Raw genomic sequence first — 20,674 nt, 5'->3', positions numbered from 1 at the left:
GCGGACGGACGTACGGACGGACGGACGGACAACCCGAAAACATAATGCCTCCGGCACCACTTCGTGGCGGAGGCATAAAAAAAAACTTAATAAAACAAGTGATTCTCCTTTAAACCTTTAAACTACCCAAAAAAATATTTAAAAAAAAGAACTCTCCATATTTTGTTTTTGTATTTATGTACATTATCTGTGCCGGTTTGACCTTTGGTCAGATTTCAGTAAAGACCTATCGATTTATTCCATTCAATTCCAAAGACTTGGTTTATAGATCTAATTAACGCAAAGTAGCAAACTACGTATACACTGTACATATAATAATTCAAGTTCAAAACTATAGAAAACTCTTGTTTATCGAAATGCAACATATTCAAATTGAAAATAGAAGACAAAAAGAAAACTACAGTAGCAGTGTATCCAATATTATACACTGAGGAAGGCCTACACACTGTCCACTGTCCATGGATTATTAATCCTTTCCATATCATGGAGATTGGGGAAGAGTAACTGAGAATTTTGAAATGGACACAAACTGCCTAAAGTATCTGAAATTGGTCTTGAGGAAAAAGAATAAAAAAGTGTGACTCTTTTTGCTAGGCTCCTAACGCTATTAGAATCTCACTACCTCTTCCTCGATCATGCATCAATAAATGACAACCAAAGATGTCGACACGAAGGAGCCATATTCTTCTTCTTGGGGGTGGCTTCACAGCGGTAGATGTGCCCCCTGAATGGCGCCCCGGTGATTTGCTCAAAATCTGTTGATGGATTGGCCAGTGATGTAGCCCCAAGGTGTATTTCGGTCAATGGTCAATTGATGAAGGGACAGGATTCTATGCATGCTTGTTCCCTATAAAAAGGGGATTTTTGTCCCCAAGTTGTAAAATTTCTTAAAGGAGCAATACAGACTGTTGTTGCAGACATTTCAAATATAATATCGCACAGCTGTATCACAGGGGCTACCTGTCTACTACAATGTAGGGATAGATTCGGGAAAAAAAAAAAGGGAAAGACATTTTCTTACAATTTCCTCTGTTGTAAAGAAAATAATGATAGCAATAATTAATGTTTGAAACACAAGATGCAACATCATTCTATATGATCTAGGCATTTTACACGGGAAGTATGTCACCATGTTCGACTACTAACATTCCAAATGAAATATGGTGACGAACATTGTACCTCCATACATTCAGCCATTTACACATGCATTTGTGTGTGTGTGTGTGTGTGTGTGTGTGTGTGTTATTTTTTTTTTTCAAGCCAAGTTAAAAAAAAAAACATATCAATCTTGACATACACTCAAAATTGCTTTGGAACAATAGTTTTCAATCAAAACATCTTTCTCACTGGGATAAATTTCCAATCAATTTAGCTTTCAGTTGTGCATTACAAACCACAATATATCATGTTCCTCGAGGGAGTTGTAAGATTCTACGGGAGCATTGTGTGCCACACAAGATGCCTTTTACCAGACTTCACACATCAATGCTGCTATAATGAGGTCATAGTCTGACCTTGGGCGACCCAAGAAAACCACAGTAGTTCAAGCTGAATGGAGGCTGACACATTCTCATAGTCTCATCCCCAGACTGTGAGCTGCTCTGCCTACCTACATGTTCATTTCTTTGCATGAAAGATCAGTCTTGCATTAAGAATGTTTCCACCTTGGCACTCGTACATGGTATATGGAAGAAGAAAACAAATGTTATTATGCTTTCACTGAACAGGTTTTGGATTAGCCAAATGTAGATTGGAAAAAAGAAATCAGAGCCTAAAAGTTGAGACAACTACCTCTTCAGCTCAATTAATATTCGTTCTTTCTTTGTGTCATCCTTATCATCATTGTCTTTTGTATGAACACGAATCTCACTACAATTGATCTGGGGTCACTCGTATCTTGCTGATGAACTCCGTTGGAATGTCACACCATTCTGGGCTTTGATTCAATGTTGTCTTTTCATTCACCTATCATGACACTGGACATTACACCTTTCAGGTTTTTGTGGTTTTAATACAATACATCATCTGCATCCAAATAATGCAGATAAGACCAAAAAGAATGTGTTAACATGACTATGAAGTACTCTATGATGCATGTCAGGTTGGCTGTAAGGCTACATGTGCTGAAAAAAGTGAGGTACAAACTTTTGTTCGCGTACAATCAATCCCATGATGTCATCACTCATGCATATTCATGATAGGAGCAAAATGATGACTGATAAGTTGGTCATCAGAAACATTATCAGAAACAGACTCAGCAGGGCTCTGGGCTTCAGGCTCAGCAAATTTCAAAGCCTCACCCCCCCCCCCCCCCCCCTACTGGGTTAAGAGTGATAAACATCTATCACCTCAAAAATTCTCTGTAAGGTAAATATTCGGCTAGACCACTCTCTGATGGGTGACATTGCCAGAGGCTAGACAACAAAATCCCCCTCTTCTTCCTTCAGTCTCAGAAAGTGACAGGCCAATGACCTTACAGTAGGTCATCACTAATGGAATGTGGATGGCTAGGGCTGACACAAACACCATCAAACACTGACGACCAAAAATCTTCATCCTCATATATTTTTTTTCTTCTTTACCTGCTTCTCAAGCAGACACTAAAAAGCAATTTCACAATTACAGAAAAACATGTCTGAAATCATGCTTCTAAAATTCACTGCTTATTAACCTGTTGAAGATGAGTCCCTGAGTATTCTCGGGCAGGGGTCTATGGGAAATGCGTGTTGTAGCAAAATTTGCTACAACACGCAGACCATAGAGATGTGCTCTTATGCAATGCTGCACACTGGCACTGGTCCAACCAAGGAGGTACTAGGCGAGCCTAGTACCTCCATGGACCAACGGTCCCTGACCAGTAAAACTGGGTACCTACGGTACTGCGCTGACAGACAGGTCGGATCAGTAGAAGAAATACTGTATACGCCATATATTTCGCGAGTCTAAAATTTCGCGAAATCAGGAACTCCCGACAATTTCTTAAATTCGCGATCGTGGAGTCCTGCACTGGAACGGAGAAATGAACACACGTAGGTTACATTCACATCGGCATCAGAGTCAATATTTTCGCGTGTCTTTAATTTTGCGAATAGCACCTAACTTGCGAAATTCGCAAAAATAAAAACCTCGCGAAATATTCGGTGTATACAGTAGGTTAGTGTGCAGCCCTGTCTTAAACATCTCTATGGTTCAGGTTCGCCACCTGGGCAAAATAAGAAAAATCAGACAAATCAGACAAGCCTAATATGAAAGTGTAAAATTGTTTCATTGTGTTTCATAATGGTATCTGCAGCTGTACTGACTATCATAACTCGGCTCTCTCGATTTCACATGACATCGCTTGAGTTCATCCTGCACACCTTTCCCCTGTATGTATTGATTAGTCTCGGTGAAAGGTCACTGTAGTGTATGAATTCCACCTACACTAATTACCCTATATATAGATTGCCTCCTAATTGCCCCTTTCTCTTTCGGTTTTCTTATCTGTCCAAGGCTTCTCTCCCCTTCATCTATATCCCCTTAAAGGCATAATTTACCATTTGCAAAAGAAACACAAACCCAGCATTGGTGCTTCAAAGTAGCTCTAAAATGTGAGTTAGGGATAGAAACAGCCAATGTACAAGTTTGGACCAGTATAATCTATAATATTGTCAAAAATACAAAATGTGGACAACAGTTATAATAAAATTGTTTCCAGACTAAACCCTCTACAGTTAAAGGTCCAATTTACCTTTGGGAGCAGTGATTTCAAAAATGTTCAAGATATCACATTTGATGCATATGTGTAGGTCTGTTGTATCATAAAACATCCTACCATATGAAATATTTGCAATAAAACCTAAAATATAAGGAAATATCAGGGTTTTTCTCAATAAACCGTAACTGTATACGGTTTAGTCTGGAAACATTTTTATTATAACTATTGTTCACATTTCGTGTATTTAACAACACTTAACATCGATTATATACGGATTCAAATTTTGACAGTGGTTGTTTCTATCCCTAACTCACATTTTAGAACTATTTTAAAGCACTGATGCTTTCATCTGCAAATGGTAAATTATGCCTTTAAGGTTTAATGAGAAAAATAGTGAAAAATAGTGAAATCTCCTTATATTTTAGGCTTGACTGCAAACATCTTATATGGTAGGATGTTTTGTGATACAACTGACCTACACGTACACACAATATGCATCAAAAGTGATATCTTGAACATTTCTTTTTTAATCACTGCTCCCAAAGGTAAACAGGACCTTTAATATCTATTTCTCACTCTCTTTTACTCTCAGTCTTACTCTTTCTCTGCTATACAGTCACATGAAAACACATTGCCTCTTCAGCAAATTTCAGATTCAGATAGGCTTTATAAATCTGCAAAAAATATGACTTTTCTTTCTGTGGGTTTTTTTTTTTCTCAATCATTCAAATCAGGTGTCAAGGTCCTGAATGGTATAGTCGAAGCTTAAAGCCACTATTTATCATTTGCAGATGAAAAAAACAAAAACAAAAACTTCAGTGCTTAAAAATAGTTCTGAAATGTGAGTTCAGGATAGAAACAACAACATAAAAATGTTAATCAGTATAATCAATTGATACTTAGTACTGTTAAATATACAAAATGAAACAATAGTTTTATCAAAACAGTTTCTATAACGAAGCGTTCACAGCTTTGGTTTATTGAGAAAATTAGTGATATCTCCTTGTAAATATTTGCGGTTTTGTTGCCAAATCTTTATATGGTACAATGTTTTGTGATACAACTGAACTATATGTATGCATCAAATGTGATACACTTTTTAAATCACTGCTCCCAATGGTAAACAATGGCTTTTTAAGTGTCCTATTTGAGTTGTTCGAAGTGTGATTCTCAGTGCCCATGATATTCCTGCCTCATATCAAAAATATAAGATCAACTATTCCAGACATATGCTGGAAATCACAGGCATTTATTTGAAAGAGACCTACGTAGGTTCAACAACACATGTTGGCCTATACTCTTTCAAATTTATACTGTAAAGCATTTTTCGTGAATTGGAGCCAATGGCCTTTTTTAAGGCATGAAATTTTTGTGAATTGTCACTGGCATTCAACATGTACAAAGTGTAGACAAGAACTTTCGTGTGCACTTTAATTTTGCAAAATTATCCCTTTGAAGACTAGGCCCGAGTATACTTGGGAAGGTGTCTATGGAAAATGTGTGTTATAACTACTGTAAATCAGCTTGTCTTCAACAGGTTAAAATGCATGCCAACATTCCTTGTTTTACGGTAGGTGAATTCACTTGAGTCATGCGTGATTTCAGACTAGGTGGGAAGCATAAACTTGTTATTGTCATATGAAGTGCAAAAGAAAACATACCAAGACACAGAAACAGACATTTCACACTTTGCATACTCTCTTTTGTTTGTTTTGTTATCATGTCTTTATGTCAAAAGTATTTTTAAGCAGAAGGTTTACTTTATATGTTTTGGTAAGAGAAAATGCACATAACAAATGAGGTTGATGAAAACTTGGGAATAAAACACCCACAAAAGGACATTCTTCTAATAGCCTTTACACAAATATGGATATTACATGCTGTTCTATGGACTCTACCATGCTCAATAGTCATTAATTTGTATTTCAAGATCAACCTGAGGTAAAAATAGACACAATGCAGTTTGAATCTTGTCGTTAACAGCCTTGACAGTTTCAAATGCTATTAATCACTCCTTGTTTCAGGCCTTAAATGACATTTCACGAAACACAATGTAGGTAATTTAATCCAAGACACTCTCCTTACCTTTTCAACCAAGGCTATGACATCAGACGAGAAAATATGACGAGAAAAGGATACCTGCAAATCTCTCTGTCCATGCATAAAAACGATTCATAATGCCTCTTTGCATGTCCTATTACAGTCATTGTTTTACTTTCATGCCTATATATTGTGCCTTGTCATATCACAGAACAATGGACAGCAACCAATACTGACAACTATAATTAACACCTTGTTTGCAAAGTGCAACCTATTGTGCATTCCCTTTCCTGTCCAGTGTGAGTTTTTGATAGCACAAGCACAATACTGAATGTTTTCCCCCCTTGAATCTAGTATGCAAACAGTAATATATAGTAGGACAGTAATCTTTAGCTTCCCTTGTCTTTCACTGCTAGTGGCTGAGAGGGTTTGGCATAGCTTTAAAGGACCAGGGCCCCGTTGCTAGAAACTTTGCATTTAAACGCAACTTGCAACTGATTGTCACTGGCCAATCAAAATCATTGTTGCATGCATGTCTTCTTAATAGGGCAGACCCTGAGCCAATCAGAATGGTTGTTTCAAAATTAGCAATTATTTGCAATTGATTGCAACTTTCTTGCAACGGGGCCCTGTTCACCTTTATGTTTATGGGGATTGAGTGACTGCTGCAATATTAGTAGAACACATTATAAGTGAAAGTTTGAGGAAAATCAAACAATTTGAGTTTTCAGTGCCATTATAGCTAGATGAGAAGACTACTACAGTTTGTGATATCACATGCATATCAATGGTATTTAGAAAATATAACGAAAATTAACATATTTTCACTTTTCTTGGATAATGAAAAAACACTCAACTTGCCTCTTTCAGAAGGCAGGGGGAATAATATTACTAACACATCAGTAACAAGTACCCAAGGGAATGTGCACTTTTTTTTTAAGAATAAAATTTTGTAAAATTATCTTTATAGTTTCTCATATCAATCTATGCATGTGACATCACAAACTATAGTAGTCTTCTTATCCAGCAATAATGACACTGAAAAGTCAAAAAAAAAAAAATCATAATCTAACAGGTTGTCAGATTATCCCCAAACTTTCACTGATGCCTTCCACTACTGTAAAAGTGGAAATTTTCGCGCATTTCATGCAACCAGAACTAGCGCGAAAAAAATGCAAGCGAATATTTTTGCGTGCCGGATGTTCCAGTAGTTAGTGTCCCGATTCCACGGAATTAAAAACATGTGAAATTCGTCTTGCCCTGCTGAGCGCAAAAAAATTACACTTGTGAAAATATCCACTTTTACGGTAATATTGCTGCATTCACTTTATCCACCCATATATGAAAGTGAGCTTGTCCTTTAATAGCCCAACCAGCCCTAGAGTGAGTTACAATTTTAAGTAATCAACTGCTTGGAGAAAGAATATGAAGCACTTTATTTTTACCCCTCACTATTGGTGCTTTGAGGCTCATCAACTATAAAAGCATGCTATTTCGCATAATACTCTCCAGACAATGCATATTATAGAACCGACTCAAAACTGAAACTAAAAATTTTAAAACTGCGGAACAAAAAGTGTGATGTGAGTAACACATGTTAGGAGACAACATCTGACTTTCCTGGGTAACAGCACCTACAACAGTGTATTCAACAATGGGCCAAGGAAGCCTGAACTATCTAAAGATTATCTATTTGTTATCTTTGGTGCTTTTCTATTTTGATCTATGTGACTACACTTGAGAACAAAAGTGTAAACAATCTAGAAAAAAAAATACATGTTCTTTTTTTTTTTTAAACTTCACCATGGCAACCTGCTTGAACCAGGGACTATTTCAAGTCTGTAAAATGAAAGAGTTTATCATGTTGTCAAATGAGTTTTTACGTGAGAATGCATCAAACTGAGGCACAAACACTTGAACATAACTCAATACGTGAGGGGATTAGGTTTCATTTGATATAAATTACCCCCTGTTCAGACAAAGAAACGGCGTATAAAGAATCATCGTATAACCGACAGACAGACAATCTCGACTGTTCTGGAAAACAATGTATAGCAGGGTGCTAGGTAACTTTTTTTTACCACTTGCCCAGTCGGGCAAGCAGATTTTCAAATTGTTGCAGAACACTTGCCCAAACATGAGTTTTACTTGCCCAAAAAGAAAGTCCAAAGATAGAAGAAAATGATAGAAAATCACTGAAAAATTCGAGGGCTTAATAAAACACAATCATTTACATAAACAGCACATGTGTGAAGTAACAAACTTGGTTCAGTAGAGTGTTGGTGTTGGATTGTATTGAGACTTCTTCACGTATGTGTTGGGAAGTAAAAGTGGCTTCAAAACATTTTGCTTGCCCAATTCGGGCAAGCATTCTTTCTCATTGTTCCAAAACACTTGCCCGACTTTGATTTTTTTTCCTTGCCCTGGGCAATCGGGCAAGTGCTTATGTAGCACGCTGTATAGATGTGCAGTTTCCCACTGTACATGCTGTTAACTCTTTATGTGCCATGGTGGCAACCCCCTGTGTGCCACGTTATTCTGAGACATGAAGGTAGTCATGCTTTGAGAAAGAATTGTGTGTTTCCAATTTGTATAACTTCTTCAAATTTCTGTTAAGCTGGACATAATAGTGAGCAAAGTATTAGAGGAATGCCAAACTTTGCTTCGATATACATTGTATGACAAATCTATATCAAAATCTCCTTTAAATGACCAGTTGCTACATTACTGTACAGGCATGACTTTTGCACATAAAACCATGACAGAAACTTAAAATGTAAACGCAAATCTAGTTAGGAACACCGCTTGATAGTTAACCACCACATAGACTGCAAGCCCTAAGTGAGAGGAACAAAAGCGCGAGAAACGCTTTTATTGTACCGGGGGATTAGCGATTTATCGATCGGTTTCGGCGGTTTTGTTTGTTGAGCAGAATATGCGAAGTTGGCACGCCGTCGACTGAGTCGGACGTGCGAACGTGGCACATAAAGAGTTAATTGTCATGAGTGACAGCTATGGGGTCACCTTTCTTGTGCGCTCCCATTAAAGGGAAGATAAACCCCAAGAACAAAGTGGATTGACTGAAAGCAGCAACATTAGTAGAACACATCAGTGAAAGTTTGAAGAAAATCAGACAATCGATGCAAAAGTTATGAATTTTTAAAGTTTTGGTGTTGGAACCGCTGGATGAGGAGACTACTAGAGGTTATGACGTATCCCAGACTACAATATCAAGAAAATATAAAGAAAATACTACAAAAATCCATTTTTCGTGAAAATTACAAATTCCATCAACTTGATATTGACATATGTTAAGGGTAGCAATTATTCCCCCTGCTTTCTGAAAGCGGTTGGTTCACTGCTCTTTCATAATTCTAGAAAAGTGAATTTTTGTTGAATATCCTTTATATTTTCTTTGTATTGCTGTCCACTCATACGTCATATCCTCTAGTAGTCTCCTCATCCCGCGGTTCCAACACCAAAACTTTAAAAATTCATAACTTTTGCATCGATTGTCCGATTTTTCTCAAACTTTCACTGATGTGTTCTACTAATGTTGCTGCTTTCACCCAATCCACATTGATCTTTGGGTTTACCTTCCCTTTAAGCCCTGCCCAGTTATACCGTTCTATGGTCGCCATATGTTCTGACGCACAATGGACACGATGGAATGCTGATTCGTCATCGAGTTCTAGTTCGAAACTATGCTCAGACCGTCGTTTCGTTATACGTCGTGTCATCAGTCAGCGTTCAGACGTATCAATTCATCGTAGAGCTTTACTGTTTTGGTATAGCTATACTGTTCTAGTATAAATTTTATGCATCTGAACACCCTGTTAGTCACAGTGCAGCAGACCAGACATTACAAACTTAAAACTAACGCATTAAATTTTGAAATTCTGGAAATAACAACTAACAACAAATCACGCTCCTGGAAGATGTACTTCAAGCTGGGATGCTTTGAGATTCAGTCGTTCTTGTTCGTTATCACTTTTTTTTCTTACTCTGACAGAAGTAGCATCTGAGTGGACAAACTTGTAAACAAACCTGCCCATTCCATTTCGTGGGGGATGTAAACAATACTTCTGCACAGGAGAGCTTGATACAGTACTATACACTTAGCACCTGCAATAAATCAAAGCTTCCGATGCGCAGAGGAACGTTCGCCAGCTTTCTGCCATGGCTGTTAGGAATTCAAGATGGGATTTCAGGAATTTGAGAGAGACATAATTCTTAATTGTTTTGGACTTTTCTACAACCGTGATGGTTTGATCTGTCGAAACCTCCTCTCACTTCCCTTCCCTTCCCTCCCAACCCCCCCCCCCCCCCAACACAATTAAACAACAAAAAAATATGTCTGTAAAATCCCTTTTGAGGAACCTACGGCCTACACATCACAGCTCTATCACAATTTTTTTTTTAGAATTGTAGCTGATGGCCTTTTTGGCAGCAAAAAATTTGTGTAAATTGCCACTGGCATTCCATGCATACACTGCAGACAAGATCTTTCACGTGCATTTTAATTTTGTAAATATGGCTCCTTGAGAAATTTGCAAAATTTCTGGTTTTACAGTACCCGGTACCAATCATGATAATTAGATATAACAATTTATAATTACATAATAATGATAACAAATGATGATGATGATTAATAATGCTAATAATTACAATATTAATAATAAAAACAATAAAATCAGCAAGCAAAAATGGATAAAGTAAGAGTTGTCACAATATTTTTTTGCTGGTTTTTCTCTCATTCGTGGAGAAGGAGGGGGAATCAGGGGAAAGAGCATGATGTAATGATGATACAAGATCGAACAGAACGCACTCCAAATCGATATTGCGGAAAATTCTCAGGCTGCCTGATTGAACAGTGGTACTTCACCACCATAGGTATGACTCATTTCATAAATCAACTGATATAAATCATCTTTTTAGGACTGAATAATAAAAAAAAATATGTGAGACAAAATGATTCAGGGAGCACAGACATTCTTTTTTTCTTCTTTTTCTCTTCTCTTTTGCTGATGTTTAGCATGCATGAATGTGCACTGCGGTAACAGCTACAACTCCACGGGCCACTAGTGGGCGAAAGTAAAGAAGAGGCAATCCAAAATGACGACAGCCTGGTTATCAATGGTACACATCACACATGATTACTCAATTCAGTCAAAATATTGCAAATAATGAGAAAGAATTACCAGGTAGTGCTCAGGTAAAATACCGATATTACCCTGCACAGCTGAAGTCATTAGATGGAGGATTTGGGGTAATTTTTGAGTGGATTTGAAAATCACGTTGATGTTCCCCAGAATACAAATTTGATGACAGCTATGTTAGATTTACTTATGATAACCTGTGTTTCACAGCCAGTCTTTTATTTCTTCCATTAGAGACCAACATTATTGTGAGTTTGTAAGACCTACATGTAAGTGTGCTCTTTTGAAATTCCCATTCATCATGATAGAACAGATACATATGTGCCACGCACATTCATCTCTGCACAGATATACATCAACACACAAATATGGCAGGAAGACTTGCATCGTTGAGTTCTTGATTAAATCACTGCTCGCTAATATACTTTCTGTTGAGATGAATTATGTTTCCCTTTCGTTGTGACTAATCATATTTCATTTAATGAGAGATTTCATCATGAGTACCGCACAGAATCCACGATACATGTACTGTTGCTGTTTGAGGAAATCCCTAGAAACCTTGCCTTAAAAAACTGGAAGTTACCTGCTTGAGCACTGGATTCTTTCGGCCACTTACCTCATGGATTGTTACGAAAAGAATTTCCTGGAATCTGATCCCACAGAGCAAATGCATAATCCTCCCCAATCACCCTTAATTTGATAAGGTGCCATGATCAACCTGTGTTGACAGAGCGAAATCTTCCACTTGCTCACTAGCCCTAGACCTAGAATACCTGCATTCACACACATGCAAGCTATCAATCTTTGCATCGCAATGTGGAAAGCAATTTCATTTGCCACCCTTCACACATGTGGGGCAAAGGAAAAGAACACTTGGCTGCAAAATGCAGCACTTTGAATCCCCAGGCTGAGCAGCATGCCTAAACTTGAGGCTCTTTGACGATGCGTCTCATACAAGACTTTAAAGGGATGGTACAGTATTGGTGGAGATGAGAATTGGGCTTTTAACTTTTTGTGAGATACCAAGAAAACACTTAGGAAATAGTACAGAGCATACCATTTTAAGAGGAATTCAAAGTTTATTTGATGAAAATCGGGTTTGGAATGACTGAAACATCCAAAAACAAAGTAAAACAAAGCGATCGTAATAAAGTGTGGGTCCCACACTTATTAGAATCGCTCTGTTTTGGATATCTCAGCCATTTCAAATCCAATTTTCATCAAATAAACGTTGAATTCCTCATGGAATTGCATGCTCTTTCATATTTCATAAGAGGTTTCTCATTATCTCACCAAAAATGTTAGAAACCTGAAATTAGGTCTCAACCAAAACTATACGATCCCTTTAAATGTAGTGAGGAGTGGCAGGGACGGGATTGTTGATAATACACCATAAACAATGAAATTGAAAGGTGATGAATTTTTGTCTACACTTGATGACACAAATTACGATACACTTCAAAAAGAAACAGACTTGAAATTGTGCAAATCTGGGGCAAATACATTCGTAGGGCATGAGGAAATACTCTAGTTTGGATCCCCTTTCGAAAGGAAAATTTCCCATTTGTACATGTAGACTTTGGTTGTATCAGGGAGGTGGGAAGACCACCTCCTTGGTTGTATAATCAGCTGAATGAAATCAGTGTTTGAGCACCATTTGATTATAAATACAATACATAGCAAAATAATTTCCTTCACCATATCAAAATGCCTTTTTATTTCTTTAAAGATGACAAAAAAGGTGGAACTTTACTTGGAGCACACACTGAGTTGACTGGATATTTTTGGTCCACTACCAATGCAGACTCACAGACACTATCAACTCATTGTGAAACTTTAAGAAGACGATACTCTTGCCCTTTATTATATGTGATAATCACAGTCCCGCTTGGGCCTCTAGTCTTAGCGCTTCATTTAATACCACAAGCATTTGTTGTCATACATCATATGATTACATAACATTATATAACAATTCCATGACTATCCCTTTACATCATATTAATCACCCATGGAAATAGGAATCTATTTCTCCAACATGTACATGTATGTATTAGAGACATAGTCCAGAGCTTGTAAAGCTTCAAAAGGACTACTCCATAGATGTTACTTTGCACATATGCACTTGACAACTTGCATAATCTAGACGGGGAAAAAACAACAAGAAAATCCTATTCAAATTGTTGGTAAGGAATTACCAGGGATGAAAAGAAAAGTAGTACAGATATTCTTTAATGATAACTTTTGCAAAAAAAAAAAAATCATTGTCAATCATACCAAGTACATTTTTACCCACTGACATATTTACTACATGTAGTTACATTAAATTGCAGATCTCCAAAATAGGGGTGGGGTGGGGGGCAAACTTTGGTGTTCATTCTTTTGATACAAACAGTGATTCATACTACCAATCTTAAAATTTCTTACAAACATCTGCTTGTAAGGGGAAAAAACGACTTTAATCTCGTCTGTCGGTTGATTGATCACTTGTGGAGTCATTGTCAACTTCACAAGACCACATTGGTATTGTATGAATAGTACCAGTAACTTGTTCAAGTGTGCATTGGTAAGAAAAAAAAAATAATAAATGGACTACTTTGGAGAAATGTGTGGTGTGTGGTTTGCCTGTATCTGAAGCCTAACATTGTCTGCTAGTACACGAGTATGAATCACGTAAACCACTAGTGACCCCTCATACCTTAGCGCCCCCCCCCCCTTACACACATCTCAAGGAGCTTTATGCTCGAGCAAACACACACACACACACACACACACTCACACAAGGAAATGCAATCAGATATCAACATAGAGGCAACTGCTGTGGTGGTCAACCTTCATATCCTCCAAGTGTAGATGGTTTTTCTAATGTATTAAAATTCATAAACGTTTCCCACAGCTGGGTAACGAACTACTTATCCACCTGCTCCCTCCAATTAAATTTCTCAGGCAAAAGTTTTCTTAATAGCATTCATAATGATTACTGTAAAACATGATATATTCGCGGCATGAAATTTTCGCGAATTGGAGCCGACAGCCTTTTTCGTGGCATGAAATTTTCGCGAATTGCTACTGGCATTCAATGCATGTAGCGTATACAAAAGCTTTCGCGTGCATTTTAATTTCGCGAGCGCCAAAATTCGCGAAATTAAAATGCACGCAAAAATTTCTCGTTTTACAGTAGTTGTTTCTAGGTAGGTTTAATAAGCCTACAGCAAGCTTTGTGTGAACAAAGTATGCACAGAATATGAACACATTACAAAATGTACCTGGTACATACGCCTAAAATGGTCTATTGAAGTCACTTGTACTAGTAATTCTATGCAATGTCACAAATACCATTTACTGGTATTTAAAACTATGTAGGTGTATCTCATCATTTAAAGGGGCAAGTGACACTATGAAGTGAATACTGTAAAACACAATATTTTTGCGGCATGAAACTTTCATGAATTGGAGCCGACGGCCTTTTTCGCGGCATGAAATATTCACGAGTTGCCTCTAACATTCAATGCATACAGTGTACAGACAAGAACTTTCGCGTGCATTTGGCAAATCTTGGCTCTCGCGAAATTTGCGAAATTAAAATGCACGCGAACATTCCTCGTTTTACAGTAGTCATGGAACTGTTATGTTCTATGCAAGTGTTTGTTTGTGTGTTATGTCTTTGAATTCCAATCTTGACACAGGAAAGAGCTGATCATATCCTAATCTTTGTCATTATTCATTTAGATTACAGTACAGGTAGTTTTGTAATTTTTACTGATACATGTATGCATTAAAAGAAATCCTCATCATGGAACAATGTAGTCTGGATTCCAGACCCTTTGCCAACTGGACTCCGCTGTGATGAATTCACTGCCCCGCGACAAAGTCATGTGTCGCCGCCTTTGCCGAAGGCAAAACCACCTTAAAGGGTGTGTACAGTTCTGGTCGAGGTGAAGATTTAGCTTTTAACATTTTGTGAGATATTCAGAAACCACTCTATGAGATGTCAAGGAGCATGCAGTTCTAAAGGGTATCAAAAGTTTATTCGATGAAAATCGGTTTTGAAATGGCTGAGATATCCAAAAACAAAGTGAAACAAAGAGATACTAATAAAGTTGGGGCATGTCGCCTTTTATTATTAGCACTTTTTTGGATATCGCAGCCATTTGAAAACCAATTTTCATCAAATACACGTTGAATCCTTCTTAAAATTACATGCTCTTTCATATTTCATAAGAGGCTTTTCATTATCTCACTTAGGAATGTTCAAAACATGAAACCCTACCTCAACCAGTACTGTACAGTCCCTTTAAACTATACTAGCTTTCGACGTTGAGGGCGTCAATATCCTGAATGGCAAAATAGCATGGGCAGAGGGTCTGGAAGCCAGGCTAGGAACAATGGCAAAAGTGTAAAGATGGTATGTCAAAATGCATACTTCCAGTTCTTTTAAATTTATAACCAACAGAATAAAGTCTACACACAGTGTAGTATTACCATGGTCACTGAGCTTGATGAATTTAAATGACATTTTCTTTTTTTGCCTTATCAAAATTTCACAATGTAGCCTACAGATGTACAGATGTGTTTTCTCTTAAAGGTCAAAGGTATAAAAATGGGAAAAAAATACAAAAGTGTAGGTGCACACTTATATGTATGATGTATGTATCACATCAGGTGATTGAGTAAGATATCATATTTCAGACCATTTCTGATCAACATAAGAACTTCCTTCTCCATCTCTCTCTCTCTCTCTCTGTCACCTTTATCCTACTAAGATAGCCTGTCTGCCAAAATATTTCCAAATGACACAGTGACATTAGCACTGTTTATAAATGTTTCCAGCTTTACAAATCCATAACAAACATAAGCTGCATGTTTCCACACATTCTGAAGAAAATGATAGCTGAAAATAAATGTTAAAATGAATATTCATTAAAAAAAGGTGAAAACATGTAAATATCCCCATTTCCAATCTTTTTATAGACAAGAGGATTTAAATATATATTTCAGTAAACAATGGACACTACCTTAGCTCAATAAGCTCCTTGATATTGCCACATCAATTGCACTACTTTTTAACTTTTGTTGTATGCTTGAGCTTTTTTTTTTGATTGATTTGAATGATATGTGTACCCAGTTCAATCTGTACAGTTTACACATTTTTTCTTTTGATTTAGCCTAGCACAGCATCTTCAATGCATTCATGTGATCAGATCTTCACCCAATTCTCTCTATTTTTACCATAAAAAGAAACACAGAATTGTAAACAGTCTATACACAATGTGACAGCATTCACAAGGCAGAGAAATGACCAGTAGTAGTAAGGTAGCCCCCCTCCCCCAGCATGTCATGGTCAGATACAGTACATTACCAGAGGTGTCTTTCTGACACCTTCTGGGTACGTCCAATTGTGAGTCCACCTCTGGCGCCATCTGCCAGTCATTGGCTGTTTTTCTCATACAATCCGATGTGTGTTCCTGCTCTTGTTCTTTCCACAATTATGACTTTAATAGGTACATGCAATAACACGGTCTCTTGTGGCAGTGGGAACAATTATTTCACGCTTTTGTATTCCCCTCGGTAATTCTCTGACAGATTAACAGTACACTGACATCACGTAATTTCCATTCATGAGAGGTTCTCTGGTTGAAAAACTCATCTACCCTCCCCCCCCCCCCCCATCTCTCGGAGTTCTGTTAGTCTAAAACGGTACCCAGTAATCTGGTTGAAAACATTACATCATATACGATTTTAAGAAATGAACTGTACACTTTTATTCAGCACAATCACTTTAATATGCCGTACCGCTACAGTATGAGTAATATTCAGTGTATGTGACGCACTGTAAAAGATGGGTTTCTACAGTATGCTGCTATTTACTAATACTCAGGTTGCTTTCTTTTGGGGTTGCAGTCTGTCAGCAAATAAATGTCTTGCAACAAAGGTTTCATGAATATGAATATCAAACCTCTTTCTCTGAAAAAGACTGCAATGCCATGCACTTACACAATTAGAAAGTTTCATAGTATAAACCACTCGAACTTTCATACTAATGGATGTTTCTGTCAGTTGAAATTTGCAAATTTGCAAATCGCCTGCTTTGCACCCTTTCTTTAATATCCTTTCAAACCTACATCTGACCAAATTGGAATTAATCAGAGGTTTGCAAGGTAGGGAAAGGTTAAACCAAACTTTCTGATTGCTATTTAAAAGATATTTTGTTCTCAAGTTGTTAGCTAGACCACTGTCAAGCTAGGTTGAAACAAACTTTCTGTTTGCTAAAGAAATCATTTTGTTCTCGGGTTGTGCATTCAATTTCAAAAGGCACATTCTCCTCCCCCATCAATACGAGGAACACCCTGAAAGAATGGTTCCCTACGTTAAGTATAAGAGAAATAAAGCTTTGAAGTATTACCTTCCAAACAAGCAATATATACAGTTAACAACAAAATTATTCATACCCCTGGGAAATATTTTGTTTTGAGCAGATTTCTTACAAGTGAAGGATTGAGTGATGGTGATTGGATGTTAAAGTTTAAACATTTCTATTGTTATGCAAAAGAGGTGAAACTGGAATTAATGTCAATCTAAAGAAGACAAATAGAGTAAAAAGTTAACACCCAATCACTATCACTCCATCCTTCACTTGTAAGAAATCTGCTCAAAACTAATAATTTCTCAGGGGTACATGTATGAATAATTTTGTTGTTAACTGTATAAGGATCCAATCAGTTTTGTATGCAGTGAACCCCTATTGAATACAGAACACAGCTATTCAAACCACTTGTTATCAAACTATAATGTATTTATTTTTGTTTATAGTTTATAGTGCCTTTGTGGTTATTTCTCAACCCTGAAATACCGGTAATACATTTCACCTTCAATACAACAAACTGATTTCCCTAGCACCAAGGAGTGCACTGTATCTCAAAAAGTTAGCATTGAGTTGGCATTGAGCTGAACACTTGGGGTGGTATTCTGAAATCCTTCCTAGGAAGAAATTTCTTCCTAAGTCAGGATTTTTTCCTAAGTGGTATTCTGAAAATCTTCCTAAGTTTCTTCCTAAGTACACTTAGGAAGAAACTTAGGAAGGGGGCGGGAATATGCAAATTTCTGACTTAGGAAGAAGTTGGTATTCTAGAATGCACTTAGGAAAGAATTTTAGGAAAATATTTAGGAAAGCCCCACCCCTGTCCTAAGTACGTTGTTAAGAATAGCAAACTGCAAGCATCATGATAGGCGCGCTTGTCAGTCATTGCGCGCACATGTACTTTGATGCGCGAAATGAGCGTGAGAAAGGGGACATGCCGCGCACTCGTGTATTTGACCCTACGTCATAGTAATATGCGATTGTCATTGGTTAGTTCCTTATGATACGGCATTTCGTATTGGCTTAGGAAAGGACGTGGGCGGGGAAAAGGATGGCCTAATTTGCATTAAGAAGTGCCTAGGAAGAAATTTCAGAATACCAATTTTGTCTTTCCTCGGCACTTCCTAAGTTTCTGACTTAGGAAGAAACTTAGGAAGAAACTTAGGAAGATTTTCAGAATACCACCCTTGATCAACAGTTATGGTATCTTTTTGATAATATCTTTTATTTTAATACAATGAAGGGAGACTAAACATTTGATTTTCTTTCTTGCTTGGTGATTGCTACTTGTATACATGTACATATCATTTCGAATGCAAAACTACAACTTCACACAATGACAATTCCTTCTTTTCACTTCCAGAGCGCTCAAAGGTGATATTTACAACTTTAAGCTGTGAATTCACTGGGGAAGTTTAGGAGGGGAAAAATGGGTGTCAGAAGCTGCTGGTAGTAGTATGCAGGGATATGATAACATGTCAATTTAAATTGTTGCAGCCTATGATACCTGCAATATTAAGACTATCAGTCTCACTACAGTTCTCACTTTGGCTCTGACATTTACGTGACAAAAATAAATAATAGCTCGATACGTGTATGTGAATGGAAGTAACATCCTCCTTGCTCAAACCTCGGTAGTGTCAAATCCTACAACAGCTGACTGTAATCAGAAGCACACACGAAAGAACGCGGAAGTGAACTTCCTACTGAAACACATCTGGGGTGTGCATATGATCATATCGCCCATGTATAGTTTGACCTTGAAGGTATCATCAATATGTACATACGTACAATTGTACATATAACATATATATTTGAGGTCATTCTTGATAGAGTAGGAGTAAAAGCAGTCTAGTGAATGATTGCATGCAAGAATATACCAAGACACTTATGATATCAATGTGGAAACAGCATACAATGTAGGTTACTGCTTCCAAAATTAATGATAATGTTAACTTTCTGTACTTAATTCATTTAAGCAAGTCAGTCATCAAAGAGCTTTAAATATAAGCAACCACAGCATTTCACCTACGGAAGTCTTCAAACAAATCTCTCTGTCTACACTATCATATCACTTGTCTGTATATTATGATTATGAATATTTTAAATTTACATCAAGTGGAAAAAAAAATTAGGTATGCTGTACGTAAACTCTCTATAAACCTGTGATATGTTTTATATGACACTCATTCTCATCATCAGAAAATATTTTATGTTTGTCTGAGGTGCTACAGCTTTATGGCAAATTTGATTTGTGGGTAGATCAATACAGATCTTGGCTCTTGTCAACATGAGACAAATAATATTACTTTGTCTCTGCTAATGCTAAATTGCAATAACCCTGTAAAATCAAATCATGTCATGCATAGCTAGACTCAACATGTACAAAAGTCATAATGTAGGCCTACTGCATAAACATGTCAACTTCCACAATAGTTCAACTGCAATTTGTATTTACAGTGCTTTTTCTCATTTGACCTGTTGTATCAAAGACATAGCCATAGGTCTCTTTAGGCACGGAGGTAAAAAAAAAAAAAAAATTACTGCAAACTATTCAAAAGACATGCATTCAGTCTGATGTTGAAGCAGCATCAATTACTTAAAAGATTTGTTTACACCACTGAAATGACAATTTTACAGTGAGTGACAAATACAGTCACTCAACAACAATGCACAAATCAAGCTCATTCTACTAAAATGCCAAGTTGATGACTAACAATCGAGCCCATTCACACAACAGTCCGTTCCACGAATCCCCACCAACCCACTACGGAGCTCCGACTGCACCCTACCGGGCAACGCTTCCGGTTATTGAGTTGAGGCTTGCGGTACCTTGTTCAGCAGAGATTCGTGCTTAGATCCGTTTAGCAGCACAACTATCGACAATTGTCGTTAATACAGCAATGACACAAACTGAAAACTTTATATACCTTACGAAACTAAACAGAATTTTGCAAGGTTTTCTTATTAAGTAAAACAACGACAACAAAATTAAAACTTACATAATCCACGGTAGAAATGAGGACGGGAGAGGCGAGTAGCGTATCCGATCCGTGTACCACGGCCACTACGGGTGTGTACCTTCAATCGGAAGTTCCGAACTCAGCTCAACGCAACACCCACCTGGCGTAAATGCACGCGCCACTCGCATACGCAGTGACTACCCTCTGTGTAGTGCGTGAATGATAATTCGTCGATGATACACACAGGGAATCCCTACACACAGCCCATAACAAACCGTAGCATTCACGCCACACGAGGGTGCATTCACAGCAACTCTCAGTCCACCGTCCGTCGCAAGCGCGGAAGCGGTCGTGTGTGGGCGTGGCATCAAAACTTTGTGAATACTCCAGTATTGTGCATGAAGAATGCGTGTATGTGGTACAGTAGTAGCATGCACGACCAGTGCGTGGGAAGTTGCAT

At 37.6% G+C, this 20,674-nt stretch overlaps 1 protein-coding gene across 1 annotated transcript in view; it reads right to left on the bottom strand.

Moving 5' to 3' along the window:
* LOC140243760 (unconventional myosin-X-like) overlaps positions 1 to 20,359 on the bottom strand; it is a 195,782-nt gene extending 175,423 nt beyond the window's left edge. Inside the window, exon 1 of the mRNA XM_072323425.1 lies at positions 20,254 to 20,359. The gene's annotated coding sequence lies outside the window, so the exon portion shown is untranslated. The remainder of the gene's footprint in view (positions 1 to 20,253) is intronic.
* Positions 20,360 to 20,674: the final 315 nt, after the last annotated feature.

This window comes from Diadema setosum, chromosome 20, assembly GCF_964275005.1.
Source record: "Diadema setosum chromosome 20, eeDiaSeto1, whole genome shotgun sequence".
Taxonomy (NCBI): domain Eukaryota; kingdom Metazoa; phylum Echinodermata; class Echinoidea; order Diadematoida; family Diadematidae; genus Diadema; species Diadema setosum.
The sequence above is the reverse complement of the archived record's forward strand: the minus strand, read 5'-3'. Positions and strand labels throughout refer to the sequence as shown.